The 20875-nt window shown below is 37.0% G+C and overlaps 1 pseudogene; it reads left to right on the forward strand.

Moving 5' to 3' along the window:
- The first annotated feature begins 3421 nt into the window (after positions 1 to 3421).
- LOC107802444 (valine--tRNA ligase, mitochondrial 1-like) lies at positions 3422 to 20812 on the forward strand (annotated as a pseudogene).
- The last annotated feature ends 63 nt before the right edge of the window (positions 20813 to 20875 follow it).

A 20875-nucleotide genomic window follows, 5' to 3' on the forward strand; every position in this document is an offset into this window, starting at 1 on the left:
TTTCTCCCATGAAAATCATTGATTTTGAGTTGAAATCATATTAAAAGATGTTAATGATTGAAGAAAACGAGTTAAAATTAACTTACAATCGATTTGAAAGAAGAGTTGTTCTTGAAAAATCGCCCTAGGAAGTTTGTGTTTTGAAAATATGTGAAAAATGGTTGTTTTTCGGCTAAGTATAAAAGTTGCAGGTCGCAGGTATGGGAAATGTGACCAAGGGTTCACAATTGCGAATCCCGACCTCTGCTATGTTGGGAAATGCGAAAAGGGGCTCGCATTTGCGAGCTGGGAAATGCGAAGATAGGGTCGCATTTGCTACCACCGGCTAGGAAGTGAGGGGATCACATTTGCGATAGAACCCTCGCAATTGCGAGGATGGGCTGGCCTGGGCCTCTTTCGCATTTGCGACAGGCCTCTCGCATTTGCGAGCCAGGCTTCGCAAATGCGAAGCCTGCAATGCAACAGCTGAAAACCTGCAATTTTCTAAGTCCAAAATACATCACGTGGCCTATCCAAAACTCATCCGAACCCTCAGGGCTCCAAACCAAACATGCACACCAACCTAAAAACATCATACGGACTCGCTCGTGCATTCAAATCACAAAAATAACATCAACAACTATGAATTTAGCATCAAAATCATGAAAATTTCTTAAGGACTTCAAACTTTCAAATTTTTCCAAAAACGATCCGATTCACACCTTTTCAAGTCCGTTTCTTGTCAAATTTCACAGACTTATCTTAAATCACATATAAGACCTGTGTCGGGCACCGGAACCAAATTACGGGCCCGATACCATCAAGTTCTAATCACAATTCATTTCCAAATCTCATAATTAATTTCAGAAAATAATTTTCTTTAAAAATTCATTTCTCAGGCTTGGGACCTCGGAATTTGATTCCGGGCATACGCCCAAGTCCCATATTTTCCTACGAATCCTCCGGGACCATTTCCCCAAAATGTTGACCGAAGTCAATGTAATTCATTTAATAGCCAAAATTTATCATTTTTCACAGATTTTCACATAGTAGCTTTCCAGCTACGCGCCCGGACTATGCACACAAAGCGAGGTGATGCTAAAAAAGGTTTTTAAAGTCTCGGAACATAGAATTTTATTTTAAAAAAAGTGATGACCTTTTGGATCATCACAAATATGTTAAACTCTTTTTAGTAAGTAATATATAAAATCCTATTAGTACTCGAAAAAGAAGAAGTTAAGTTACATTCTAGATTGGCTTTAATAATACGTAATAGTACTAAAATAAATACCTTGACCAAAACAATGAAAAGGAGTAGACCTTCACAAACAACATAGAGACGGCAGAAAAAAAAAAACAAAAGCAAAGTTCCATAAAAGCTCAAGAAAAAATATGTAAAATCTTACTTGATTTTAAATTATTAAATATTAGGAGTTTTTATATATTTTGAATAACAAAAGCTTCAACCGCTAAGATTTTGGTTAATTTTAAAATTATAAATCTTAAAAATATAATTAAATAGTAATGTTATTTATATGAAATTTATTTATTTTATTAAAAAGAATAAACCAATTGTGTATAGCCTTCATAATTATCATAAAAATATTTGTTTCACTTATAAATAAGAATAAACTTATATATAGTACAAGTGCACATCCTAATTTATATGGTTGCATTATTTGTTACGCAACCCAGCATGTAGTGCAAATTAATCGTTAAAAAACTTTGAATAAAAGTATATTTAAACAACATACAGAGTCTCAATTCATATTACAAAAGCCTTTGTACAAACATATATGCGCACACAACAAAATATAATAGATTTAAAATAAAATAAATATATGATAATGTTGAATGATAAGACCTAATACCATTAAACTAAAAAAAGTCTGTTGGAATCCGTCTTATATTAGAGTCAACAACAAAATTATTATCATAATTACTATTTTAGAGTGACTCGAATGCAACTGTTCTTCTAACCTATAATATGAAAAAGTTGGAACTACAAAAAATATTATGATATTTTAGTATAAATATAACAAAATCGTATCTTTATAACTGAAAATTTAGTAAATATTATTCAAAATAAAAAAGATACCATCACTGCTCATTCAGATACAAAATGCATTAGAAAAAGGGGAAGAATACAGAGAGCATATTAAAGGAAAAAGAGAAACTTGATTACCATTACAGACAATTTCCTTTAAACAAAAAATAATAATTGTATAATACACAATAGATAAACATACATTATAATTTACAATTGAAGATAATTTTAAACTAATAATCGTACATGATATATTGTAAATAAAAATTAAAAGTGACAATCACAAATAAGTTTATCTTTGCAACATCAATATTATCATGAGTTTATGGCAAAGAATGTGGCATATTGACCTTTTTTATTTTTTATAAAAGTGTTCACTTCCTCCTTATTTTAAATGGTTTTGATTTTAATACTCTAGAAGCTTTAATCCTAAGATAATTTTGGTAAAAGAATACTAGTCCTAAACTAACATTAATTAGTGATATTCGGTTATGGTAAAAACATACTAAACCTAAAGTAACATTAATTCTAGAAAACTAAAGATTAGACTTGTATCCTACGATAATTATGATAGGAGTAAAAGAATACTAAACCTAATAATATTAATTGCTTATTTTTATTTGCTTTTGGTTTTAAAATTTTGGGAAACCAAAAACAACAACAACAACAACCCAGTATAATCTCACTAGTGGAGTCTGGGAAGAGTAATGTGTACGCAGACCCTACCCTGAGGGGCAGAGAGGCTGTTTCCAGGAGACCTCGGCTCAAGAAGGAGACAAGAGGCGATATATTAGTACCATCAATAAAATCATAATAAAATAACAGCAATATATAAAATACGAAATAGACGGAAAGTACAATAATAACCAGTAGATAAAGTCATGCATCGGTACATAACCACTAGCATCCTAAAACTAAATCTTAACTGTCTAGTCCTACTCGGATGTGCCCTAGAAATATTCGCAACTTCCTCCTAACCTACAACCTTAACGTCGAATATCTCCTAAACCTAACATGAGACATTTAATACTCCTAAGTGTAAATGGAGTTAGTGTGAATTGGAATTGCAAAATCAATGCTTTATATAGTAGGAAAATTATTAAATTACTATTCCTAAATAGTAGAAAATTAATTAAATGATTATTCCTAAATAGTAGGAAAATAATCAAATTATTATTTTATCTGGTGTAAGCTCTACTTTAAAAGGATTGAAAAGACGAACGCTTTTAATATATTATATATATATATATATAGATATTATATTTAAAAATTAAAATTATGGCTAAAGGGCGCCAATATCGTATGGTTTTTGTATGCCAATTAATTGGGATTTGGGTGCCTTCTAACCCGGTGCCAAATTTCCTTTTTTAAAACCGTCCATTTAGCTTTCGGATTTGTATCAAGGAGAATTTGTAATTTTCGACCTTTAGCCTTTGTCAAGGCCACAATGTCGGTTTAGGCAAAGAGATTATAAATATGCTCCTTTTCACACGGCAGCCAGCATATTTACAAACAGAATTACAAAGTTCTTTTGCAAAAGGGTTTCCTCCTTTTGCAACAGCCAGCTTAGTTACAAACAGAGTAATTTCGCCTCTCAGGTTCTTTTTTCTCCTTTACTTGTTAATTTTAAGGTAGCTCTAATGATTCTGTGTTTTTCTAAAGATTGTTAGATTTTTTTCTTTTAAAAAAAATATATATGTGGCGTGCCTTAAAATTATTTATGTTGTTTTTCGATCGAAGTGTTTGAAAAACTGCTTTTTGCTTTGTATTAGCGATACTTTATGTATGTATTCTTTGTTCTTTAGTCATGGAGGACCCAATATAGAGCTCTGAAGCTTTTAGTCTTTTGTTCCGAAAGGTTTGATGTTGTTGTGGGGTTGACAGTGCGAGTATCTGTTCGTTCTCTTTGAGTAGTCTTGGTTAAAAAAGTGAAGCTTTTGTTATTGTGCATTTGAATTATTTAACTTTATTTTTTCTTTTGGATATGGACTGTTTTGTTAAAGTGAGCTCATAATTTTGTAGCACTGTGAATTTTCATTACTTTGTGTGTTTTTTGGTAAAAAAAAATTTTGGGTGGAAATTTTGCTGAATCTCTTTGACATGAGGATCTGCATGCTTTCTTCTTTCATCATGGCACAACAATAAGAAGCTAAAAGTTTTGTCTCATAATGGCTTGCCTTAGGTCTTGTCAAGGCCTCTTAGACTGAGTCAACCTACTCCATCAGCCGCGGGTTCTTCGTCCTTCTCTTATGCGCCATTGTATTTTCTCTTCTACAGCCGATACGATGATGGTAAGAATCAAATTTTCTGTTTGGTTTTCTTTAATGTGTTTTTGGTTTTAAGTGACTTGAGTTTTTAATAGGTGGCGGCGGCGACAGCAACATCAGATGGAAAGGAATTAACTCTTGAAGATTTTGAAAAGAAAAAGAAAAAGAAAGAAAAGGTTTGTTCGATACTTTTTTGGTTTTGTTGCGAAGGGTGGTTCTTCACAATGAACCACGTCCAAACATTAGTTCCTTGTTAAAATCAATTTTTTTCCGATATATTCAAGTATATTGATTCTAACTTAGGATTGACACAGTTAATTGATTGATTCAAAATATTCTGAAATGGATATTCCCTCCGTCCCGCTTTATACGGTGATGTTTGATTGGTGATGGAATTTAAGAATGAAAGAAAAACTGTTGAAACTTGTGATCTAAAACTAGTCTTAAATATTAGGGTAAAAAAAAGGAAAATTTAGAATTTGAATTTAAATTTAAATTAGGTGATAAATTGGGACATAAAGAACCAGACACTCCTTCTTGGAGGGGTATAGCAGGGAGAGGAAGGATTATGCTACTGCTAGCATGAAACACTGTTGGCTTTCTACATAGTACTGTTTAAGTTCTTTTTTGGCGCTTTTAATGTATTTACTTTTAATGTGTTTGCTGGTCATACATCTACTAAGTGTTTCTTTTGTGTTTATAGGCTAGAGAGAAAGAATTGAAAAAACTCAAGGCTGCACTAAAAATGGAAGCAGCAAAACAGGTAAAAAAAACTTTTTTGCTTATTTATCTGGTTATGGTTGATACTTTTATATTTCATAAATGTCTGTATTGGTGGAATGGCTTAGTTTCTGTTATGTCATTCTCTATATATCAATTTCAACGGAAAGGAAATTACTGAACTCTTAGTGCAACTATTACAAGACCTTCAGCAAGCTCACATAGTGATAAATTATGAAAGTTGATTTTAGTCTTATCTATATGTAAGCTTCTCTGACATGGTTCGTCTGTATTAAGGCACAAGCCGCCTCCAATGTGTCAAAGAAGGATAAGAAGAAGAACTCAAAAATGGAGGGTGAAGAGGAAAATTATGAAGATTTTGTTGATCCAGACACACCCCTGGGAGAGAAGCAGCAGCTCTCCTGTCAAATGGCAAAAACTTATAGTCCCAGTGCTGTAGAGAAATCGTGAGTATGAATTTTTTTTTCTACCTTTACGTGCTACTTACTAGCAATTCAGGAAAGAGTTCTCTCTTGTTAGCGCACTATCATGATTCCTTATTTTAACTTGAATAGGTGGTATGCATGGTGGGAAAAGTTCAATTTCTTTGTTGCTGACCCAAACAGCTCTAAGCCAGCTTTTGTGATTGTAAGTTTACCACCTTACTTCATATGATGTTCTAGTTGAAGATGTTGGTATGAATGAATATATAGGACATATAGGAACTATGTGTACTTTGAGTTCGTAGAGAGCTTTTTAAGGCGAAGCACATGGTATCTCACGACATAGCAATTTTTACTTGGGATGTTAACGTTTGAATATATGTAGTTTTATAACCTTTTATTTGTTATCTTACCGTGCTTTGGTGTTCATGATGTAGGTTTTCGAGATCATTTTTTTACTCTCTTTCTCCTGAATAGCAAAAATGCTCTAAACAATTAGAGGAAAGTTTTATTTGCTCATTTTCCTCGAGTATTCTTCGATAGCTTTGTCAATATCAGCCTCATTTCTCTAGGATTTTAAAGGGGAGAATGTTATTACTCCCAATTAGTGGGAAATCTATTTACACTTTTTAGTTTCTGATAATGTGTTATTTTACTAATACAGACTAGTATCAAGTGTGTGCTGATAGTTTTAGAAAGGAGTAGAGACGAATGTTACATAGATTTTGCAGTGAGCTAATTAAGTCAAACATGCCATCAAAATCATTTACAAAAACCATTTTGGTCCAAAAAGAAAGCAAAACAGAATATTTGAGTTTAGGCCTAAGTATATCGTTTTCGTCTTCAAACATTTTGGGGAGGCATTTTCTCCAGATTACCCACCAATACCCACGACCAAACTGTTGCCTGGATGGAATTCTGAATCATCAATAAGACTCCATTTTACTTCTTTACAGTGAATGTGCATATGTGCCCAAAAGCTACAAAAAAGTTTTTCCATAGTATTATAACGGTGCGCTTAAGTGGTATCATTTCATTTGAGACAATCACTTGGTGAATTGTATTGCTTAATAATTTGGAAGGGGAAATAAACTGTGCTGAAAGTTTTGCTTGGTATTGTGTACCTTGTCTAACTTGGACTCCTTTTCCTAAGCTGCTTACCTGTTTGCTTATATGCAGGTCTTGCCCCAACCAAATGTGACTGGCGCTCTCCATATAGGACATGCACTTACAGCTGCCATCCAGGTATTAGAATCATCGAGCCTGGTATAGAGTGTTCATCTATTTGTACGAATTTTATATTTTACCTTTATTTTGCAGGATACAATTATTCGTTGGCGGAGAATGTCTGGATACAATGCCTTGTGGATCCCAGGGATGGATCATGCTGGAATCGCAACCCAGGTTGTGTGTCAAACATGTCAAATCCTGGCATTACCAATTTTCTTGTTTGAGGGTGTTTGGCTAAGCTTATAAGCCGCTCAAATTAGCTTATAAACACTGTTTAGCTTATCTACACGTTTGGTAAAAAATTGCTTATAAGCCAAGTGCTTATAAGCTAAAATCAGCCAAAAGCCATAACCTGGTCACCCCAACTTATTATTTTTCAGCTTATAAGCACTTTTAGTTTGAGAAAGAACTTTATCATTTATCCTTAGTAAATTTTACACTTTCTAATATATTTTACTAAAATAACATGCCTAATCTTCTTCAGCCTCATAGTTTCATCTTTTTCCCGTCCCCGTTCGAAACCAAGCTGCAGTTCTCTCTCTCTCTCTCTCTTTCCCAACAAGCTGCTACTCTTCTAGTGTATCCTTTTGTTTTGCGACCAAGTCCAAGGTGTTATTTATGATTTGTGTCAAAATATAAACTAAAACCAATTGGAGACACCAGCATTATTTTGTCTACTAGTGTATTTGTATGTATTTCATATAGTATCTTGAAAAATAACACAAGAAAGATAAATAGCAACTAACATGTTTTAAATAATGAAAAAGATTCAAATAGGCCTATTTTATTGAATTGTTTACCATGATGTGATATGACAACTCAAAATATTTGTAATATGAGAATTTAAGTTTAGCCGAATTGAATTTTTTAACTTTCTGGAGAAAATCTCAAAAAGATTTTTTAGTATGGTCTTACAGAACGACAATTACTTAGATACAGTCATATCATCAGAACTTGAATAAATATTTACTCATAGAGGATTGTTGAAATCGCAGTCTTTTTCAAGATGAATCAGAGTCAAGGACAATTGCTAGTAAAAGTTAAAAAACAAGATAATGTTTTATGTCAGTTTACTGTTCCTAAAGCTAAATTTCACCCCCAAAGATTTGTTAGGGATTTGAAACGTGGTATAGCAGGGATTTTAAGGCTATTCAATTATTTTTACTTACAATAACATGGTCGTTTCTGCTCTTTGCATTCCTATATGCTATTTCTAATTCTGTGTCGTGGATGCTAAATCTAGGTTGTTGTGGAAAAGAAGATCATGCGGGAGAGGAATTTGACTAGACATGATATTGGTCGGGAGAACTTCAAATCTGAAGTGAGTATATACTGCGAAGTGCTACCATCCTTTTTAATGTCTTTAACTTATCTTAGTGTCATCATTATTGGCTTTTCATTCTCGTCAAAAATCACTTTACTGGCTGTAGTATCCTTCCAATTGTTGCCTTGCCTGCTTTGTCAGTCTGGGACAAGATCTCTGCTGAAGAGTTGAATAAGGAAGCCAAGTACTAATTTTTAACAATTCATTGCACCCATATATTTATTAATTGTACTTGTTGATGTTTTTAAGGTCTGGAATTGGAAGAATGATTATGGGGGTACTATACTGAAGCAATTACGTCGCCTGGGTGCGTCACTTGATTGGTCTCGTGAGGTATGAATCGAGATTTTACCATTTTCTTCGTCTGTCGAGAAAATCCTGAAGTTATTATAGTTATACTTATATATTGTGCTCCAACATGTTCTCCCAAATCAGTGTTTTACCATGGATGAGAAAAGGTCTAAGGCTGTTACTGAAGCATTTGTTAGGCTGTCCAATGAAGGTCTTATATACAGGTAAGTAACTCTTTTTCTTCCTCTTTGTTTGCCTTCTCTCCTCGTTATGTGCATGTGAATGTCTTCTTGCCTATGTGTGGGACGCAACCGTTTTCTTTGCTTGCGCAAGTTTTTGAATTGGTTTTAGCTTTGTATTAACTTCAATTATCATCTATCAAGGGCTCCACGTATGGTGCATTTGGGATTGTGTCTTGCGTACTGCAATCTCTGATATTGAGGTGAGCAAATCGCCCTTCATGATCAAGCTTTAGATGGTGTAGCAAATACTTCTATATAAACTTTACAAGCTGCTTGCTGTTTGTAGGTTGAATATAAAGACATAAAAAAGAAGACACATTTGAAGGTCCCTGGATATGAAGAGCCAGTGGAATTTGGGGTGCTGACATCATTTGCTTACCCCTTGGAAGGTGGGCTTGGTGAAATCGTTGTGGCAACCACCAGAATTGAAACTATACTTGGTGATACTGCTATTGCTATACATCCTGAAGACAAAAGATACTGCCACCTTCATGGGAAATTTGCTATTCATCCATTCAATGGAAGAAAGCTTCCAATAGTTTGTGATGAAATACTTGTAGATATGAACTTTGGGACTGGCGCTGTTAAGGTACTTTATATCATTATATTTTGAATGTTAAGGAACAATTGCCCCTCTCTCTCTAGATATTCATCATTGCTTTTTGGACCATTCTTTGAATATCCTTGCAGATAACTCCAGCCCATGATCCAAATGATTTTGAGTTTGGACAGCGTCACAAACTTGAATTCATAAATATTTTTACTGACGATGGGAACATAAATAGCAACGGGGGTGCAGACTTTGAAGGAATGCCTCGTTTCAACGCTCGTTTCGCTGTGGCTGAAGCTTTAAAGGAAAAGGTACCTTCATAACTTTATGTATTGTCTTAGCTGAAAATGAAATGCTAATGGACTTGTGTGCATGTATTGATGTATAGAAATTTGTCAAGTTTATGAGATCTTGCATTTAAAAAATCCATAAATATCTTCACAAAACATTAATGCAAAATACGTAAATAGACACTGATAGTTGGACCAAACACTCAGTTGAACACTTCAACTTACCCAGTTGGATGTCCCGGAAGTAGAAAATGTCATTTATCAGGGCGGAGGTTGTGATTCCCTATTGCAACCATTGCAACCACCATACTCAGAACTAGGGAAACTAATATTCGAATGTCGTGAGCTTGCATTCAGCTTATTAATGAAATTAATGCCCTAGGGTCTCAGTAACAGAGGATCTATTTGCAGATCTCCAGAAGCCTGGGTATCGGTTTTCCATCTTTGAACTTCTGGTTCAATGAGTGCCCCAGCCTAGCTGCTTTTATGTTTCTCTTTGTTAACGTTGTTTACCATGAGCATATAATAAACGAGTCAAATTAACACCTTATATTTCAGACCTAGTAGAATTCAATGACTTAAAGTGAGATGGATTTGAGTATTTAATTAGTTGTGATTGGGTGAGTAACATTCTGTTCCAAATTTTTCTTTTAGACATGTAACATCTTGCTTGAGTTTAGCTTTACGAGTTCATGAGGCTGTTGAATTGTTCTTAAGTTTCTTACCTATGAACGTGGGTTGCATTTGAGGATAACCTCGAGAAGAAGCTGTGTTGTGTAAACATGGGGTATAGTAAGTAAAAAATAGTATCCTGGGATAACTGGACGAGGCTTAGTTGAGTTGACTGTGGCTTAGATGCGATGTCTGAATTGTGTTACAGGGTCTCTACAGGGATGTCAAGGATAACGAGATGCGCCTTGGGATTTGTTCAAGAAGCAATGATGTAGTGGAACCTCTTGTAAAGCCCCAGTGGTTTGTCAACTGCAAAAGTATGGCCAAACAGGCTTTGGATGCTGTGATGGATGATGATAAACAGAAGATGGAGATCATCCCCAAACAATATGCTGCTGAATGGAAAAGGTAATGTTGGATCTGGCCACCAAAAATGCTTTGGTTAAATGAATGCAAAGGTTTAAATGAGATGCTAACTTGTGTGCCCCACTGCCTCCCTATATTTGGACTTATGCATTTTGGTGGGACTGATGACTGCTTTAGGATCTTCTGATTGTCATTCTCTTTTGTTCGTGGTGGAAAATGGATATTCTATCATTTACTTTTGTGCAAGTATCACATCAGATATAGATGTTGTGAGAAGGCACGGGAGAAAATATGATATATATTGATATGTTGTGTGTGATGCAATACAAGAGGTGCTATTTATAGCTACTCTATACAAAGGGGATACTACTCCTATTCCAATGTGGGACAATTACATAGCTATCTCTAACACTCCCCCTCAAGTCGGAGCATATAAATCATATGTACCGAGCTTGTTACATATATAATCAATGCGAGGACTAGTGAGGGACTTGGTGAAAATATCTGCAAGTTGATCATTCGATCTCACAAACTTCGTAGTAATATCTCCTGAGAGTATCTTTTCTCTGACGAAGTGACAATCAATCTCAATGTGTTTAGTTCTCTCATGAAACACCGGATTTGATGCAATATGAAGTGCAGCTTGATTATCGCACACAAGTTCCATCCGACTGATTTCACCAAATTTCAACTCCTTGAGCAATTGTTTGGTCCAGACTAGTTCACATGTTGCCATAGCCATTGCTCGGTATTCTGCTTCTGCACTAGACCGAGCAACTACATTCTGTTTCTTACTTTTCCAGGACACCAAATTTCATCCTACAGAAGGTGATCCTGCCCAATCAGCATCCGAAACCCAACGATCTACTCATGACCTCGATCCTCAAACAGTAATCCTTTACCTGGAGCCGATTTTATATACCGGATAATGCGGACAACTGCATCCCAATGACTATCACAGGGAGAATTCATAAACTGACTTACAACACTCACATGATAAGAAATGTCGGGCCTAGTCACTGTGAGATAATTTAATTTACCAACCAGCCGCCTATAGCTTGCAGGATCGCTAAGCGGCTCCCCTGTCCAGGCAGAAGTTTAGAATTCGGATCCATCGGCGTGTCAACAGGTCTGCAACCTGTCATCCCTGTTTCCTCAAGAATGTCTAACACATATTTCCTTTGAGAAATAACAATACCTGAGCTAGATTGAGCAACCTCAATACCTAGAAAGTACTTCAATCTGCCTAGATCCTTAGTTTGAAAGTGCTGGAAGAGATGCTGCTTCAGATTAGTAATACCATCCTGATCATTGCCCGTAATAACAATATCATCAACATAGACTACCAGATAAATACATAGACTTGAAGCAGAGTGGCAATAAAACACAGAGTGATCAGCTTCACTACGAGTCATGCCAAACTCCTGGATAACGGTGCTGAACTTACCAAACCAGACTCGAGGAGACTGCTTTAGACCATAAAGTGACCGACGCAAGCGACATACAAGGCCACGAGACTCCCCCTGAGCAATAAAACCAGGTGGTTGCTCCATATAAACCTCATCCTCAAGATCACCATGAAGAAAGACATTCTTAATGTCCAACTAATAGAGGGGCCAATGACGAACTGCAGCCATGGATAGAAAAAGACGAACTGATGCTATTTTAGCCACTGGAGAGAAGGTATCACTGTAATCTAGCCCAAATATTTGAGTGTATCCTTTGGCAACAAGACGTGCCTTAAGTCGATCAATCTGGCCATCGGGACCAACTTTGACTGCATAAACCCAACGACAACCAACGGTAGATTTACCTGAAGGAAGAGGTACAAGCTCCCATATACCACTTGTATGTAAAGTAGACATCTCGTCACTCATAGCCTGTCGCCATCCTGGATGAGACAATGTTTCACCTGTAGACTTAGGGATGGAAACCGAGGACAATGAAGATATAAAAGCATAATGGGGAGATGACAGACGATGATAACTCAAACCAACATAATGAGGATTAGGGTTTAGTGTGGTCCGTATACCTTTTCGAAGTGCAATCGGTGTACTAGGAGCAGGATCCGCAGTAGGAGCTGTGTCAGGTGCAGGACGAGAACCAGATGGGCCTGATGTAGGGCGCGAACGACGATGATAAGTCAAGAGTGGTGTTCCTGTGGCTGGGGAACTAGGAGGGATAACACTGGACTCCTCAAAAGTTGGTATGGGTGAAACCTCTGTGGTTGAAGGTGGAGGAGGATTACTAAACTCCTCAAAAGTCGGTATAGGTAAGACCTCAGTTATGTCATGATGGTCAGCAGAAGTGACATCAGTTGTGAAGAAAGGTTTAGACTCGAAAAATGTGACATCAGCTGACATAAGGTACCTATGAAGATCAGGTGAATAACAACGATATCCCTTCTGAACACGAGAATAACCAAGGAAGACACACTTGAGAGCACGAGGAGCTTACTTATCTTTCCCCGGGGCTAAGTTATGAACAAAACATGTGCTCCCAAAAACCCGAGGTGGAAGAGGGTATAAGGCTGACTGGGGAAACAATATTGAATGTGGAATCTGACCCTTGATGGGAGATGAAGGCATCCTATTAATCAAATAACAAGGTGTGAGAACTGCATCGCCCCAAAAACACAGCGGAACACGAGACTCAATTAGAAGTGTGCGAGCAGTCTCAATAAGGTGCCTATTCTTTCTTTCTGCAACCCCATTTTGCTGAGGGGTATAAGGACAAGATGTCTGATAAATAATTCCATGAGAAGACATAAACTGCGGAAACTGAGAAGATACATATTCTAAGGCATTATCACTACGAAAAATGCGGATAGAGACACCAAATTGGTTTTTGATTTCAGCACAAAAACTCTGGAATATAGAGAATAACTCAGAACGATCTTTCATTAAGAAAAGCCAATTACATCTTGAGTAATCATCAATAAAGCTAACAAAATAACGAAATCCCAAGGTTGAACTGACTCTACTAGGACCCCATATATCAGAATGAACTAAGGAGAAAACAGACTCTGCATGACTCTCAACACTACGCGTAAAGGAAGCTCGGGTATGTTTCCCAAGCTGACACGACTCACAATCTAATCTAGACAAACTGGATAAACTAGGCACCATATTTTGAAGTTTGGATAAACTCGGATGTCCTAAACGTCTGTGGATTAGATCTGGAGGATCTATAACTAGACATGTTGTGGAAGGACTGAGCGAGTTAAGGTAGTAAAGACCTTCTGATTCACGACCTGTACCAATTGTCCGTCCCGTACTGCGGTCCTGCATAATAAAAGAATCATCAATAAAATATATACCACAATTGACGGCACGAGTCAAACGACTAACAGATGCAAGACTAAAAGGACAACCAGGAACATAAAGAACGGAATCTAGGGTGATAGAAGACAATGGGTTGGCTTGTCCAACTCCTTGTGCCTTAGTTTGATATCCATTGGCTAAAGTAACAGTAGGAAGAGACTGTGAATATACAATATTCGACAAAAGTGATTTATTACCAGAGATATGATCAGAAGCGCCTGAGTCCATGACCCATGTTCCAAGAGTACTAGACTGGGAAACACAGGCAAAAGAATTACCAGCAATAGGAGTATCAGTCTGGGCAGCTGAGGCTACTTGTGGAGATGTTTGCTTACTTGCTCGATACTGAAGGAGCTCATTATATTCTTCTTTAGATACAGAAAAGCCCTGGTTACCTGTATTCTCGCTCTGAGCAACGTAGGCATTTTTGGGTGGACGACCATTTAAGGAATAACACATTTCGCGAGTGTGTCCAAGTTTGTGACAATAAGAACACTTGGGTCTAGATCTCCTAAAACGACCGCCTCCTCGTCTATTCTCCATAGCTTGAGATGCCCGAACATCCACTGTCTGGGATGCAAGAACAGAGGAATCAAGTATCTGTGATGAAATCACTGGGTGACTTGGTGCTGCAGCAGCAAGGCGAAGTAATCGAGAGAATAATTCATCAACTGTAGGGACAGTCGGACTCGCCAAAATCTGGTCTCGTACTGAATCAAGATCATGAGGAAGTCCAGCGAGTGTAAGAACTAGAAACATTTTCTGTCGCTGCTCTTGTTGTTTTGACACACTAGCAGAAACTGACATCAATATCTCAAATTCTTCCATGACTGCCTGTACCTGACCCAAGTAAGTAGACATATCTAATTCTTGCTTCTTTAAGTTTGTCATCCGTGATATCACATCATAGAAGCGAGATATTTCATTAGTGTATAACGTACGAGCCTTTGCCCAAACCAAATAACATGTCTGGAATGGCCGAAACAAAGGCATCAACTTAGAATCAATAGAACGCCACAAGATGCTACATAATTGAGCATCAATTTTTGCCCAAAGTGCTATCGCCTTTTCATCTCCTTCGCTAGACTGTTTAATCAGATGATCTTGCACACCTTGACCTTTACACCACAACTCGACAGATGAAGCCCAAGCTAAGTAGTTTGAACCTCCCATTAAAGGTTTCGAGGTAATCATAACATTAGAGTTTCCAGAACTCATGCTTTTAGACCCAAAAACATCAATTCCCAAAGACATCTTGTAAATTATTACCAAATAAGAGAAATAATCAACTGTAATCCACTGAAAATAGAATAAGAACACTGAACCAGAATAAGAAACTACTGTAGCAGTTGGAAAGTTACTGTTGCAGCCGGAAAATATTCAAAGTGGTCGGAATGAAATAAAAACAGTAGGGGTAGGATCGGAATTACCAGAAGACCCAACTGTTCTGAAGGAACTTTTTCAAAAAAATGGCCGGAAGTCCACTTTTTTTTGAAATCACTATTCACGCCGGAAAAATAAAAAAGTGGTCGGAATTGGTGTAACCTGGATGGGTAGGCTCGGAATTGCAAGGGAAACAATCTGTCCTGAAGAGTTGTCGCCAAAAAATGGCCGGAAGGTGGCCCACGCAACGTTGGAACTTCGCCGAAAAATTTTCTTTGGACAGTTACAGTACCGCCGGAGATTTTCACTGGGATTTGGTCGCCGGACAGTGACTCCTCTTGTGGTAGTGTTGGATTTTGTGCACAACACTGACCGAGATAAAGCAGACACAAAACAACTTTGAAAGTCGCCGAAAAAAAAGGGTTCCGGTGACTGATTTTATTTCCCGGAATCGCTGGAATTTATGCACAGCGATAAATCTCTCACGATAGCTCTACTACCATGTGAGAAGGCACGGGAGAAAATATGATATATATTGATATGTTGTGTGTGATGCAATACAAGAGGTGCTATTTATAGCTACTCTATACAAAGGGAATACTACTCCTATTCCAATGTGGGACAATTACATAGCTATCTCTAACAGATGTATAGATGCGGAAAACTTGGTTGTGGTTTTTCTATGGAATTTAAACATAAAAATCCTGTACATGTTGTTTTAAGCCGTTTTTTTTTCTTGATTCACCATTTGATTAAAAAATTTGTTGTCCTCCATGTGATGGACATGCTGATGGCTTGATAATATTCGTGACTGGTGCATCTCAAGGCAGCTTTGGTGGGGTCATCGAATTCCTGCTTGGTATGTGACACTGCATGATGATAAGCAGAAGGAATTTGGTGTTTGTGATGATCACTGGATCGTCGCTAGAAATGCAGAAGAGGCTCGAGATTTGGCTTGTAGGAAATTTCCAGGGAAGACGATTCTTGAGCTCTCTCAAGATCCAGATGTGCTGGATACCTGGTTTTCATCTGGTCTTTTTCCATTATCTGCACTGGGGTGGCCAGACGATACTGCAGATTTAAGAGTTTTTTTTATCCAACTTCCGTTATTGAAACTGGACATGATATTCTCTTCTTCTGGGTTGCACGTATGGTGATGTTGGCGATAACACTGGGAGGTGATGTACCATTTATGAAGGTTAGCAAATTTCATCATATCCCTCATAGAAAAGCCAATTTTTCTTATTTATGCTATAAGTGGAGTATGATCCTAATCTATTTTAAGAGCAGTTGATATCTTTTTCACGAATGTGGCTCTGTTTCCACGATCCATGGCCTTTTCAGTGCTTAAAACAGAATTTTAAATGGAGTGCTACTGAAAGTTATTTAGTAATCTGTTTTTATCTACTTGCCAAAAAACAAAAAGAATCCGTGTTTTATCCACATGATGCAAAAAACTTTATTATGTGTCTCATAACTGACACTAGTTGTGTGAGGCTTGTTTTTGTCTTGTAAATTGATGGACCCAAATCATACACTTTTGGGTCCATGGGTCCACTAACTTGTGAGACAAAAAGAAGCCTCGCTGCTAATGTCAGTTGTGTGAGGCACATATTAACTTTTTTCACATGAAGCAGTTAAGTAACTTGACCTTTCTGTTGAGATCATAATAAATCTTATTCATTTTAACATGCGTTGCAGGTTTATTTGCATCCAATGATCCGTGACGCACAGGGACGTAAGATGTCCAAATCTTTGGGAAATGTTGTTGATCCTCTTGAAGTTATTAATGGAATTACCCTTGATAATCTTCATGAGAGATTAAAAAAGGGTAACCTGGATGCCAAAGAAATTGAGAGTGCAAAGGAGGGACAGGCAAAGGACTTTCCTAAGGGTATTCCTGAATGTGGGGCAGATGCTCTTCGATTTGCCCTACTCTCATATACTGCTCAGATTTGTAACATTTCTTAAAATTTAATAAGATGTTCCTTTTTACTTTCTTTGGATATTACTAACTTTCTTAATTTGTCCTTCCAGTCCGATAAAATCAATCTGGATATCCAGAGAGTTGTTGGGTATCGTCAATGGTGTAATAAATTATGGAATGTTGTTAGGTTTGCCTGGAGTAAACTGGGTGAATATTACACCCCTCCAACAAATATAGCTCCTCGTGAAATGCCTTTTATCTGCCAGTGGATACTCTCAGCTCTTAACAAGGCCATAGCAAAAACTATCTTATCCCTGGAATCTTATGATTTCTCCGATGCAGCAACAACAATGTATTCGTTCTGGCAGTTCCAGTTGTGTGATGTGTTTATAGAAGTAATCAAGCCATACTTTGTTGGTGATAATCCAGAATCTGTATCTGCAAGAAGATTTGCTCAAGACACCCTGTGGCTTTGTTTAGATAACGGGTTGAGATTACTCCATCCGTTTATGCCATTTGTCTCCGAAGAATTATGGCAGCATCTTCCTGCTAGCGGAAATTCCATAAAGAAAGAATCTATTGTGATAAGTGATTATCCTTCAACTATAGAGGTATGCTTTAAGCACAAATGTTAAGTTCCAAAACTAGCAAATAGATATGTTACCTCTGTTGGTGGCTGTCAAGTAAATTCGATGTATGCTTCCTCTTTTTATTTGACTGAGGTTGAAGTTTAGCTTTTTCCTCTTATCTTTTCGGCATTGATTTTGGTGTGATGTTAGAGTCTTATGGTTACTCAGAGCTGTATGGGATCAATTTCTGAAAAATCAATGTACATAGTAGGCATCATGCTTGTACATTGCTAAATTTCTCATAAATAAACCTATGTAGGCAATTTGTTTTTCAAGAATATATATTTGGAATAGGTTAACTTGCTTTGAGGGTCTAAAAATGGTAGCTTATCAAGATGAGTCTAGTAGTGGAAAACAGGACTTAATATATAATGCTTGCTAGCTGCTGCATGATTGTTATATTATCTTTTGACCCTGTTTCTCTACATCTGTTCACTTTTTCAGGGCTGGGATAATGATTGGGTAGAAGCTGGGATGGAAAAGGTGTTGTCCATTGTTAAAGGTCTGAGGTCGAGGAGGGCATTGTTGCCGCCGAAGGAGAGTTTCGCAAGGTAAATGATTTGCCGTATCTTCTGTCTTCTAGGTGAACGTATCTTTTCGTATAAAAAGCATTTCAAGTGCCATTTTCTGGTTTCTTTTGCTATCTCTTAGAGGGAGTCTATATGGTGTCCAATGGTGTGTGAACTACATGTTATAAAAGAGCTATTATAAAAGAGCTATGTTATAAAAAAATTTCATCACTGATGATGAACATGTGCAGTCCACACAAGATTGTTAAAGTATCACAGGGATCACTTTTGAATGTAATGTCACATCGAATATGTGGTTGGTCCATATAAATTTTGTGATTATTAGACCTGTGAGAAGGTTGAATTTATCTTTGAGATTGGTCTTAAGGCAATCTCTCAACTTAGTTGTTCGTAATATCTATCTTCAGTACCCATCTTTAGAAGATTAGAATTTGCTACTTCAGCTTTCATACTGCTTTAATTGTTGTTTGTCTGTTGAGTTGTAATTTCTTTAGGTGCCTTTGCTAAATTCCACAACATATATAACGTATGGTACTTGAGCTAAGGATACCAGCGTGCTATGATCTGTTTGATTATGTGTTGGTGAATCATTCAGTAAGTGATACACCTTTTGATGACGCACCTAAGTGATTGTTGGAGAGATTGATATGCTAGGCTTTCTTTGTATTGCTTGATATGATAGTTTGTTTTGAGAAAGAAAAAGCTGTTTCATAAAACATTCAACTGGTGATCTTGCTGTCCTTAGGCGAAAAGCATTTGTGCTTTGCTGGGTGGATGATAATGTGGAGTTCATACGAAGCCGCAAAATGGAGATTTGCACTTTAGCTGCGTTGTCATCTTTGCAGGTATCTCTTTCTATGTCTAGCTTGGTTCTTTTTGATCTGAAACTTCTTCATTTCCTTTTCCACATGATATGAAGCTGGAAATAGAGGTTTAAACACTAAATGTGCAGGGTTGAACTGGGTGGAAAATTACGAATGACCTCGGTAACCCTAATAGAGGACCAGTAGAGACTAGTGCCCTTTTAGATATTGTATGTAATATGCATATGAGTCGACGTTTTAGTGGCTATTAGGTTGGAGGGATGGGATATGTATGTATTTTTATAATATTTTCTTATTTTTCTTACAGCCCACATTTCTTGCATTATTTTTCTTCAGGTCTCAAGTAAGGGTGATACAGCTCCCATTGAATGGCTGATAGAGGTTTTTAAATATTTTTTTTTTGGCAATCTGCTAGGCAAGCGCCTAGGGCTAGTTTTTTATTAATAACAGAAAAGAAAAATACAACAATTAGGAAAAGTACAAATAAGGGGGACAATAGCACCGGTATTGTTACCCATATGTCTTGGCTATATAATCACTCCTCTGCGCCTCACATTGCCTTATGATGGCAGCCTCATGTAGAGGATTCATGGTGTAGCTGCCGGCACAGTCTCACGAGGGCATATAATCTCATAGCCTTGAGGATATTTTTCAAAGGCATAGGACCAAGGCAACACTAACCGGGCTGATAGAGGTTGTGGATGAGTCTCTCACAGTTTTTCTTGAGGGAGAAGGGACTACTTGTGACCCAGTGGTTGAAGTTCAAAGGCTCATAAAGAAGAGAGAAGACACTAGGAAGTAAGTGAATTTCATAGACTGGTGCTATTGTTTGCAAAACTTGATTGTGCCTTTGAATTTCTCCTTGATGCTATACTATCTGATTTTTCTGTCGAACAGAAGTAAACTAGACGCTTTTCCTTTTGAATCAGTATTTAAAGCATATAAGCCTTGCAGAAACAGGAAATTGGTGTTTGTCTTAGTCTTTGAGTCACTGAAACTTTGGGCCCGATCTGGTCAATTGCAGAGGTCATTGAACTACATCGAGGAAGTTGTTTTGGGTATCAATAGATATTAATATACATGTGGCATGTTTTTTCTTTTATAATGGGAAATCATGTTCCTCTATTCCTCCCTCCTGTCTGCTATCAGTGCTTTCAATTAGTGCATCCATTTGAAGCATAGCGCAAGATGCAATTTGGTTTTTTGTCGTTCAGTTGTTTTTGTTCAAAAGTGGACTTTGGCCTCAAGTTGATATTGTGAAATTTGAGTCAGTTTATAATGTTAAGTTTACAAGCGGTTCAATTTGCCATGTAATGATGTATCAACTCTTTCTTCTTCTGCAGGCAATATGAAAAGCTTAAACAAAATGATGACTGCCTCTCGCTATAAAGAGAAAGTTCCGCTTAACGTCCATGAGGACAATACAGTGAAACTCTGTGTCGTAAGGCAAGAATTGGAATCATTTGAAGATAATATTCGGCGTTTTACACCTCATATTGATCTGCAAGTACTGAAATTACTGGAAAGAACTCATAGCGCGCGGCACAGGAATGGAAATCTTTTGAAGGACCTAGTACCGTCTCAATCATCAAGTTGAGGTACTATAATTAGAGTGTCTTCTGGTTCCGGAAAACTCCATTTGGAAGGTCATCGACTGTTTGGTTTTGCTGTAATTCTATTTAAGTTAACTACCATTAGAATAACATTAAAATTATTAATTATTGTAATACCTGTGTGAGAATTTAAATTATATTTTCAATTGTTGCTTGGATTTATTGTGTTTAATTTACGTGATTTTATCCATTTAGCACCAGTTTTCTCATCATAATTCAAAACGA

The sequence above is a fragment of the Nicotiana tabacum genome, chromosome 3 (genome assembly GCF_000715075.1).
Source record: "Nicotiana tabacum cultivar K326 chromosome 3, ASM71507v2, whole genome shotgun sequence".
Classification (NCBI taxonomy): domain Eukaryota; kingdom Viridiplantae; phylum Streptophyta; class Magnoliopsida; order Solanales; family Solanaceae; genus Nicotiana; species Nicotiana tabacum.